The 11,151-nt window shown below is 40.7% G+C and overlaps 1 protein-coding gene across 1 annotated transcript in view; it reads right to left on the bottom strand.

Annotated features, from left to right (window-relative positions):
- Positions 1-11,151, bottom strand: part of LOC104470850 (alpha-mannosidase 2-like) — a gene marked incomplete at its 5' end in the record, with an annotated part of 39,615 nt that overhangs the window by 8,748 nt on the left and 19,716 nt on the right. The gene's annotated exons all lie outside the window — the stretch shown is intronic.

Here is an 11,151-nt window from a genome sequence, read left to right as displayed (position 1 = left end):
AGAGTGAATGAAAAATCATTCTACTAAGTGCAACTTTATGCCTGGAAGCACAGTGCTTGCTGAAAACAAACAGAATTAATTTACATGTCATCATAATTTCAGAAACAGACGTTCCTCAGAAAATGCCACCAAGATCATTTGAGACAAAGAAACATAAGATCTTTCTGAAAGCTTCTGTTTCATGTACAGAAAAATACTGTGTATACAAACACAACCATGACATCCATGGGTTAAAAGCTTGCCCAAATCCCAGAGGTCAGAAGTATAGGAAAAAATGGGAAGTTAAGTGTATACTGGCTGGCATCAAATCAAAAAATTTCCCATGGTAAAAATATCAGATGAATCTTCAGCCTTGTCTAGGAAAAGACAGCACAGGGCAGGTCAGTCTTCTAAGACTGACTCTTTCAAAGCCTTGTCTAAGACTAACAGAAGTAACGTGAATAAAATAAATGTTTTAAATATAAAGATGCAGTAACACATATTGCATTTGAGAAACCAGCAAAGATGGAAGGAAAGACATTGGAAACTTTGAGGAAGAATGGAGGTGGGAGAAAATTATTTACTATTAATAGGCACTGCGACAAAATTCTCAGATAATCTGTACCAGAACCATGAAGACTCAGTTTCTAGATTCTGGAAATAACTAAGGACTGCAGAGAAACACAGTCTTGAAGGACTCTGTCAAATGCTAGAACCACAGGCAATTCAACTTGGCTCCTTTTTGCTCCCACTGTGTTTAGATGTTTTATCACAGGCATAAGCGTTGCACTTAAGTATTATCCACTTTAGAACTTTGAAAAACTGCACTAAGACCTACATGGAGATTTTGTCTTGAATCTTGTATTCCTACATCTGGAACAACAGTCAGTTTTGGATGATTGCAGGAGTGTAGTCACTCAGTGAATATATGTAATAGACCAAGAGAAAAAGGACTTTGCAAACACCGAAGACCTGTCACAGGAGATCCAGATGGGAGACTTTAAATCTCACTCCCCCCTGGGTACATCACAGTCACAAAAGGATTGAAGTATGTCTTTCCACTCTCAGTATAGTGATTAAAAATTTAAACAGGACACCGGGGAAAGAGAGAGAGGTAGGAAAGGTTTGCACAAACAGACAAGGCATTTGGAAGAAAAGTTACTCTATACACACGTTTATTATGTGGGCAGCTTTCATCAGCACCCTGCTGATCCTAAGTCAGAAGACATAGTCCCACCATCTCCATCTAATTAAAGCACAACTCTCTCAAAAGTGGCATTATTTCTTCAACTTCAATGACAGTGTTTAGCACTCAAAGTGTGAATGGAGCTCTACTGGAAGCCTTACAAATATGTACTGGCAAGATTCTGACAAACACCACTGATATCGCTGAGTGCCGGCTTAATGAGCTCTAATCAAAGCAAATACTGCCTTTTTAAACTACCTTAGACAACATCATACAGAATTACCCAATTGGAAACTCTATGTTGAAATACAACCCCTTGTATGACTGTGCAATAGATGTAAACAAATCCTCATATAGGATCATCCCTTGTCATCAAAAGTAAGGTGAATAATTCAAAACTTTTAGTTTTGAGGAAAAACAAACAAACCATCCTCCAGTATAACCATAGGTTACAATTTGGCCTCAGCTATAAGAAGTGTCCTTATATCAGAAATGAGCTATTTTATTGATAAATGGAGGATAGAACAGATTAAGAAAAGGCTCAAAGGGTTTTCTCTTAAAATTGAGGGATTGAGGTCCCCAATTAGAGGGGAAAACACTAATTAGACTCTTCAGAAATAATTTAGTAATTAAATGGAATAAAGAAATGGAAAATACTGTAGAGAAGAAAGTAAAGCTGAAGCAGTTGATCACTGGACTTCAATTGAGCTAACAGAGAAACAATTAACTTTTCAACACAGACAAGCAGTCTAAAATTTCCCATACAAAAGGAAAGGAAACTGAGGCACACAGAATATTGTATCACAAGACTTGACTATTTACTCCTCCTCTACACTGTTATCTGCTATGAACAACCCTAATTAGGAGATAAATTTAATTACAACTCCAATACCCCACCAGTATCCAAACTACCTAATCAAACATGCTGAAATGTTGATTCTGACTTTGGATATCAGTGCATTCAAATAAAATCTGGAAACAGATAGAATCCTGGGCCTGCTAAATCAAGGGATGCAGAACAAAATAGTATGATAGCAAACCACCTGGACTATTCCTGGAAGGAAGAAGTCTCTCACTCTCTCTCATGCTGTGTAAGTGTTATGGTTTTGTGTGTGGGGTTTTGTCTGGTAGCAGGGAGTGGCCACAGCAATGGCTCCTGTAAGTAGCTGCAAAAAGTTTCCCCCAGCTCCCAGTCTGCTCTGGCAGCAAGGGAGGGGAGGGGTTACAGTGGTGGCTCCTGTAAGTGACTGTTAAGCGTTCACCCCCATCCCCAGCTCCAAGCATTGAGTAACTGGGAGGGGGAGTGGGGGAAGGAGTACCACCGATCTAGCCCCTGTGAGAAACTGCTGGAAGTTTCCCCAGCTTCAGGCTGGACCCACCCCAGGCCAGGGCTGAGCCAATTGGTGCCTCTGCGAATAACATATTGAAGAAGGGGCATGGAACAAAGGGTTGGTGCAGACCTGGGCAGGGCTTTTGATAGAAATCAAAAAAGGTGATAGGAAGATCGCTGAGCAGTGGGATTCAGAACAACTAAGACCTCAGAGATGCACAAGAATCTTCAGCAAAACAATCTTCAGGCAATCTCTGTTAAAAAAGCAGGTCTTATACAATGAATTAGACTTTTAGAGAGGCCTGGATAAATAGCAACCAGAAATAACAGCCAGAAATGTGAATACTGAACAGGCAGCTATCGCGAATTCTTACAAAGACTATAAACAATAATACTTATGCCAGACTATTATCTTCTATACTAGAGCATCAGTGTTTCTTGCAAATCCTGGGGATCAAAAATCCTGAAAAATCTAAGGATTAGATCTGCCTGAATTGTTCACACACATTTTTGTCAACGCTGAAATATTCATCAGTTATGTTACAGTTTTGCACATCAAAATATAAGTTTTTGTCAATATGTTTCAAATCCTTTGAGAACCACGGTCTGGAATGCCTAGGGTTTTTTGATAGCTGTTAAGTGACCAGCAAAGGAGTACTCAACTGCAGACAAAAACTGATATTACCTTTTTACCTCAGGGAATGGAAACTTTTCTAGCAATTCACTTGGAGGCTCTTACACTGGAAACGTATTTCTGACACACTAGGTGAAAGGGGTGCCTGGAGGTTGATTACAGAAGAAATGAGAATTCCGAGGCACTGTAAACTATCCAGGAGACTGGGAGTTGGTTCAGAGTGACTCTAAAATCACCACAGATTTTCTGTACTGGCTGTGGTTCTTAGCTGACATTGAGACTGCAAGTGAGGAGACCTGGGACTGGTACAGGTAACCAAATCCAGGGAAACTTGGATCCAGAGGAAAAGTTCTTCCCATTCTGCTAGAGCCAAATTTGGTAGTCTCTAAGACCAGGGGACTCATCCCAGGCTCATAGCTGGGAGCCTGCTGTGGTTCTACTTCTCCCAGACCAGGCAGGAGAAAGGCAGAGCATGTGTTCCCAACAGGCATCCACACATGCACACACCCAGCCATACAAGTGAGCAGACCTCTACCAGCACCCACATAAACCCAGAGCACTTGGGTAACATGAGCAGAACAGACAATCCAAACCTGATTGTGCCCTCCAGTTGTTCAGGTCTGAAGTCCACTAGTCAAAGACCCTCACTCAACAACCACTGATCCCTCAAAGATCAGTGTGGACTTGAAGTCCATCTGATACCCAGGCCTGGACCTTAGGCCTCTTCACCATTCACCAGCTCAGACTTCACATCCTTCCAGGTGCTGGCCCTGAAAGGTTTGCTAGCAGTTTACATGAACACACAGAAAATACAGGTTTTGTCAGCAACTGACAGCCAGTTGCACTGGTCCCTTAGTCCCACGGTCTCTCTCCCTCTAGTAGCCAACACACAGACCTCTTATTCTACTTGCTTTCTAGTCTTACCTGAAGTTGGCTAATGGGTCACAAAGGTCCAGAAAAGGTTGTGCTCTCACACAGAAAACAGATTTAATAAGTATACAGGATAGGCTCTGATGATCAAGCACTGGACTTTATCAGACCCCTTTATCTCTGTTTTTCCCACTTGTTCCTCCTCAATCCTTCTCTTCCCCTCCAATGTCCCTTCCACTGAATAACCCATGAGAAGGCTCTTTCTTCCCCCCCTTCCCCTCTCTTCCCCCCCCAAACAAGTCCAAGATTCTCTCCCACCTGTAAGTCCTGCACCACTTTAGGTAATAATGCCCTTAGTCTGCATAAAGTGATTTCTGCTGAGTTGCCCTGTTGGGTTTCACACCAGGAACAATCTAATCTTCCTTTCATAGTCTCAGGAGAAGCCAGTTCAGTGTGCTCCACTCCTCACTAGTTAGGTTCCTTTTCTTCCTCCACCTATCACTGTTCCATTGATGACTGTCAGGTCCTTGTGTTTAATTTAGTTAGTTTTTAATCAGATGCTGTAATGGCAATCATATTCTAAACAGATCACTTGGAGAACAACTGCTTTACTGCTCTACAGAAGAGTGTAGACAGCAAAGAAAGTAACTAGTCACCAGGACCATAAGCACACCATCATAACTACCAAGGTTGACAAATACGTTGCCACCGTTATAACTGGATAAAAGGGATCACAAAAGCAGATAGCATGACATGCTTTTCTTAATAATGAAAGTATTTTACACTTTCAGTTATAGCCTCTACCAACGATTTTATTTCTTCTCACAGTGTTTATATTGTCCAATAACGGTGCAGAAGGAAGTGGTAGGGACTTAATGCCTAAATAAGTAACTGATGCTAGAGTTGTGGAAGGGACACTGTACTAGATATAAGGAAGTGACTGGTGACAGCCAACATGACTTCACTAAGGGCAAATCATGCCTGACAAATTTAGTGGCGTTCTATGATGGGGCTACAGCATTGGTGGATAAGGAAAGAGCAACTGACATTGCTTGCCTGGACTTGTGTGAAGCCTTTGACACTGTCCTGTATGACATCCTTGTCTCCAAATTGGAGAGACATGGATTTGACAGTTGGACCACACAGCAGAAAAGGAATTGGCTGGATGGTCACACTCAAAGAGTTGTGGTCAATGGTTCAATGACCAAGTGGAGACCAGTGATGAGTGGCGTCCCTCAGTGGTCAGTATTGGGACCAGTGTTGTTTAACATCTTTGTTGGAGTCATGGACAGTGGGATTGAGTGCACCCTCAGCAAGTTTGCTGACAACACCAAGCTGTGTGGTGCGGTCAACACATCCTGAGGGACCTTGACAGGCTTGAGAGACGGGGTTGTGCAAACCTCATGAAATTCAACAAGGCCAAGTGCAAGGTCCTGCACATGGGTCAAGGCAACCCCAAGGACAAACAGAAGCTGGGTGGAGAATGGCTTGAGAGCAGCCCTGAGGAGAAGGACTTGGAGTGGTGGTTGATGAGAAGCTCAACATGACCCAGCAATGCACACTTGCAGCCCAGAAAGCCAACTGTGCCCTGGGCTGCATCAAAAGAAACGTGACTAACAGCTTGAGGGAGGTGGTTCTCCCCCTCTACTCCACTCCTCTCCCCCCCTACGCCACTCCTGTGGGATCCCACCTCCAGTACTGCATCCAGCTCTGGAGTCCTCAGCAGAGGAAAGACATGGATGTGTTAGAGCGAGTCCAGAGGAGGGCCACAAAGATGATCAGAGGGCTGGAGCACCTCCCATGTGAAGACAGGCTGAGAGAGTTGGGCTTGTTCCGTCTGGAGAAGAGAAGGCTCCCGGGAGTCCGGTACTTAAAGGGGGCTTACAGGAAAGATGGGGAGGGACTTCTATCAGGGAGTGTAGTGATAGGATGAGGGGTAACGGTTTTAAGCTGAAAGAGGGTAGATTTAGATTAGATACTAGGAATAAATTTTTCACTCTGAGGGTAGTGAGGCACAGGAACAAGTTGCCCAGAGAAGCTGTGGATGCCCTATCCCTGGAGGTGTTCAAGGCCAGGCTGGATGAGGCTTGGGGCAACCTGGTCTAGTGGAAGTTGTCCCTGCCCATGTCAGGGGGGTTGGAACTCGATGATCTTTAAGGTCCCTTCCAACCCAAACCATTCTGTGATTCTGTGATTCTATGATTGTTTCCCATTGACTGGGAGGATTCTATGATTGTTTCCCGTTGACTGGGAGGAGCTTATCCTGCTCGTGATAATGGCAGAACACAGTGATCAGAAATTTCCTGGAGTTCTGCTCTGATGACAAAGCAGGTCAAACCGATGAGAAAGACCTAAACTACAGAGTGATATCTCCAAATTTTTGTCCTCCAGAGAGGCTGTCTGCATTGGAAGTCTGCTGCTTATGTGAAGTTCCTGCTGCTGATTCCACATGCAGGGAGATTATCCATTGAGAGTTATTCCACTTGATAATATAAGAAGAAGGTGCTGGACTTGCAGCCTTTCTTCCTCCTTTAAAAAGGATTCTGCCCTACCATAGCAGCTTGTAGCAGGAACAAGTAGGTCTTCCTAGAAGTGGTGATACAGAAAGGTTCAAATTTAAGACCTCAAACTGCACCAGCTCAGATAGGCTCAGAAAAGACCTTAAAGAGGTCTACCCTCCTGCTTGGGTGTTTTGTATGGGCTAAAAGTGGAGAGACCAACCTTGAATACTATGCATACTACTGAAATAAAGTATTTTCCTTCTAAAAAGAGCTGTCAGACAGGTACACACAAATAAAGACAAATAAAAACAACCAAAGAAAAGTAATTCACTGTAGAGATGTACATACATACACACACACAAAAAAAAAAATTACAAAGAGACATAGCTGTAAGTCCAGAAACTGAAGGAAGGGAGTTCTCTGTACTACCTGGTTAACCATGAAGCCAACTATAATGAGTGACTGCTGCCCTGCTGTAGGGTGAGAACATTCACTCCTTACAGCTTTAGGCAGTAGCACAGGAATGGACCTGGGACACAAATCTGTCTTGATTTAGAACCTTTCTGCAACACATCTTTGTCACTGTGTCAAGAAAAAATGATATTTGAAACAAATTAAGCTGGAAGATGCCCTGGCATAAAAACAAGGACAGTGCTGTCCTGAAACAGACAGTATTTGTAGATAAATAAGAGATGGAAATACTGTTCTTGATCACAAACTTCCAGCATAAGAAATATATTATCATCTATACAGTAGTAGCAGTAATAATAATTTGAGCATAGTGTTTTAAGCAATGCTGTAAAGAACTAATATATACCCAAATCTTTCTTCAAGTGAAAAAAGAAATAAGTGTAACTTCCTTACTGAATATTTGTGGCAAGGCTCTAAAGATGATGCATTGTGTTCTGTGTGTAAGGAAGTGAGGAAAATGTGTGTGTGGGGGGGTTTCCTCCTTCTGTGGCCACCATAAAAACACAAAACTTTAAAGACCAAGATTTTGTATATATCTTTGACAAGTTCACTATGGTAGTTATAGCTAGAAATTATATTAGAATATTTGAGGTTGTCACACATGGGCTTGAAAATGCCTCTAAACGGCACTAGTTAAGCCAATGTTGAGTTTCTGCTTTTTTGAAACATCAAGTTAATTATGCTTGTTAAGGCGTGGTCACACAAAGCATAGCAATGCACAGTATAGGTGAAACATAACACCATGGATTGTAAATATGCACACCAAGTAAAGTGGCAAACACAACTCAATAATCAGAGAGAAATGGCTCTATCACCAAGCATGTATTTTCAGATAAAGTAGATAGGGACAGGTATTTAATAAAACAAAGAAATAGTTGTATGTGGTGGAAGAAAAGGAGTTTGATTACCTGACTGCCACATATTTGTGATTTTATTAACTGCCTGTATCATTGTTTCTCTGAACAGCCTTCCCTAAACCACAGCAGCTATTTGAGCCATTGAATCATGGCTATCTGCTTGAGACTAGGCTATAAATCTGGTTATATAAATTAAGCAAGTCAAGGAAAGATATGAAACAGGAATCTGAAGAAGAAAGAGTATGCCTGGCATGATGCCTTTTCTCCAGCTATGCCATTGATGAAATAAAGATATTATCACTTTCTGGAAATCCTATTTAATTCATATTCTGACACTAATACAACACATGGAGGCCCAGTAGGTAAAAAGGTATCAATGCTTATTTTTAACAAAATTTATAATAAATCTAAAATAGTCTGTATTTTCAAAAATAAAGAAATACTCTTTTGACAAGCAAGTATTGATGACTGCATTCAGTTTCATTCTCAGCTAAATAATAATCCCTTCAATTTAAAAATGAAATACATTCAATTCTTGCTTAACAATCCAAGGAAAAAGATGAATGAATATTAGGAGAGAAGTCAAAAAGATATGCAGAGCCAAAAAAATGCTTGCCAGGACAAAATGAACACACAAGCAGAATTAGTTAAATCTAGTAGGAGGAGAAAAAAAATGTATATAGAAATTGTATCAAAACACAGTAACAACATCAACAGAAGTCTGAGGGACATAGCTGTCAACAAATCAGGTGAACATAATGTAAAGTAAAATGAGATTTGCCCAGCTCTTACTACATACATGGCTCACTTAATGAACAATACCATCATTCTGTATACACCTTTTGTAGTATCCAGCTTGGAGGAAAAAATAAAGTAACTTCAGCAAAACAAATCAATCTGAAGTCTTTAGCACACAGGCAATATCAGCATGAACGTTTGCAGCTGACTAGGTGAGCAAGAATTCAAGAGCCAAAAACCAGGTAACATTAGGGTTAGGGACTTAGGAGAATACAGGCTACCTGAGTATGCTAGCGATTATTAGCAATTACACCTACACATTGGACAGGTCTATCTTACACTTCAGGACATGCATGTGGTTTGACTCTGCTATTAAAATATACTGTTCAGGGTGCAGTTGAGGAAGGCAAAAAGTATCTCAGAGGCAAAAATTAAAATAAACTTTTGGTTGATACTATCATAACCAAGTAACTCCACAGTAATTACACCAAAGTGATGCACATTTATTTTAATTACATTTAAATTATTGCACTTCTTACACTTCACCCACTCTCCTTTTGTGGCAAAGTTTCCCAAAGAGCAGAAAAAAACCCTGTTCCTCAGAACTGTTTTTGAGGAAAGACAGAATGAAATATTTTGAAGTAAACTTTAGGAAAAGCTTGTAATGGCAAAGATGCCATCTCGCCTCCTGTAGCTTCCATGGTTCAAGTCAATAACAAAATAGGGCTTGACAACAAAATTAGGATCAGTGTATGAGTCACACTGCAGGTGATTACATATAAAAACTGCACAACATTTCTTCATAGTTTTTCTGACAGGGCTATTTCCAAATTATTATAACTACCTTCTGAGTAACAAGGCACTAAAAACCATGTTTGTACATTTAATACAACAGAAAGAAAGGGGACTACTATCCTTCCTTACTTTAACACATCTGAAACAATTACATGAATCAGAAAATATTACCAATGTTCAGATAAATTTTGAAAAACTAAATGCTAGAACACTCTTAATACAGCAAAGAAGAACTCCAGATACAACACCAGAAAGATCATGTTTCCTTAAAACATCTTGCTTGGCTCCTGGGTTTATGCACACTGTAACAGTTGGGCCAACAGCACCTCTTTGTGCCCACTCCTCCATAGCTTTGATCCCTCCTCTTTTCAAGTCCCTGCAAGAGTCTATAAGAACCAACTGACCTCAAAGGCTTACTCTGCAGCTATCTAAAACCATTATAAACTCAGCAGTAAGGATCAGGGGGAAGGAAAGTAGATGCTGGAATGCAGACACCCAAAACACCTCAAAGATTTTTGCTCTTAGCAGGTAACTTTCCCTTCTCCTCTGAAAGATTCTCAGCAACTTGCACAGAATCTTTCAAAAATGAAGGAAAGGAAGAGGATTTCAATAAGAAAAGGAACATACATTGTTATTCTACTGTGCTGATGTCTGACTGGTATCCCAAACAAATGTGTAAATGTATACAAAGACACATATTAATATTTCACTAGCCAGATATTCCCAGAGTTGTTTAGTCTGCCTTTGTTCTAACTGAGGTAACCTTAAATGATTTTCCAAAGGAGTGTTTTGGTTTGAACCAGCAGTGCCATTCTAAAATTAAACTTATGGCCAACCCCCCTTAATCAGGCACCATGCTAGTTTGCAGAGGAGTCTCAGTGTGCCTGGATGAGTTTTCTTTTAGAAGCAAGTAACCAAGAAGCTCCCCTGGAGGTATACACCAAAGGTGCCCTAACCCTTCACACCTCTATTACGGTATGAATGGATGACTATTCTTTCGACAGTTTTTTTAAGTGTGTTCTGATGCAAAAATAGACCTGCTTTGAGCAGGGACTGGACTAGAAGACTTCCAGAGATACCCTCCCGTAAGCTAATTTATGGTTCTACAGAAAATATAAAAACTGCACACAGTGTCAATGCCAGCACCATGGCACTAACTGACTTGATCTGCTCCTGTTGGTTCAAATTATTTGCTAATGTAAACATAGATTTCCATGTCCAATAACTCTTCTTTACCAGCTTCACATTCTAGTTTAATACAACACAAATTACCCTGGGTACTAAAGTCTTCTGTGGCAGTACAGATCACTCTGCAGGTTTCTTCTTGCAAAGGCAGATTAACCTGTGCAATGCTCATTGTTGTCAAAGCTAGACTGCTGCAGAACTCAAGTTAGCTTATCTTAAGTTATCTCAGATATTTGCACACCAGACTGATAAATGTAGGCAAAGGTAGATTAACCTGTGCAATGCTCATTGTTGTCAAAGCTAGACTGCTGCAGAACTCAAGTTAGCTTATCTTAAGTTATCTCAGATATTTGCACACCAGACTGATAAATGTAGTTAATACGGTGCCTGTGTTATACGGGATGAGGAACTAGAAAATCATAATGACATGTACAACCTGAAAAAAACACTGTCAATCACTAAGTGGGGGAAATTAGCTTTAAGCTTGATATTATCATCCTCTCACAGTGGTTAATGATATCCATTATAAACCAGAGTTAATTACAATTTATCTGCATATTCCTGAGCAGTTCAGTATACAACCTTTTATCTTTAGCTATGTAACG

Source organism: Pterocles gutturalis, unplaced genomic scaffold (genome assembly GCF_000699245.1).
Source record: "Pterocles gutturalis isolate BGI_N339 unplaced genomic scaffold, ASM69924v1 scaffold31535, whole genome shotgun sequence".
NCBI lineage: Eukaryota > Metazoa > Chordata > Aves > Pterocliformes > Pteroclidae > Pterocles > Pterocles gutturalis.
Note: the sequence above shows the minus strand (reverse complement) of the source record. Positions and strands in the feature narration are given on the sequence as shown.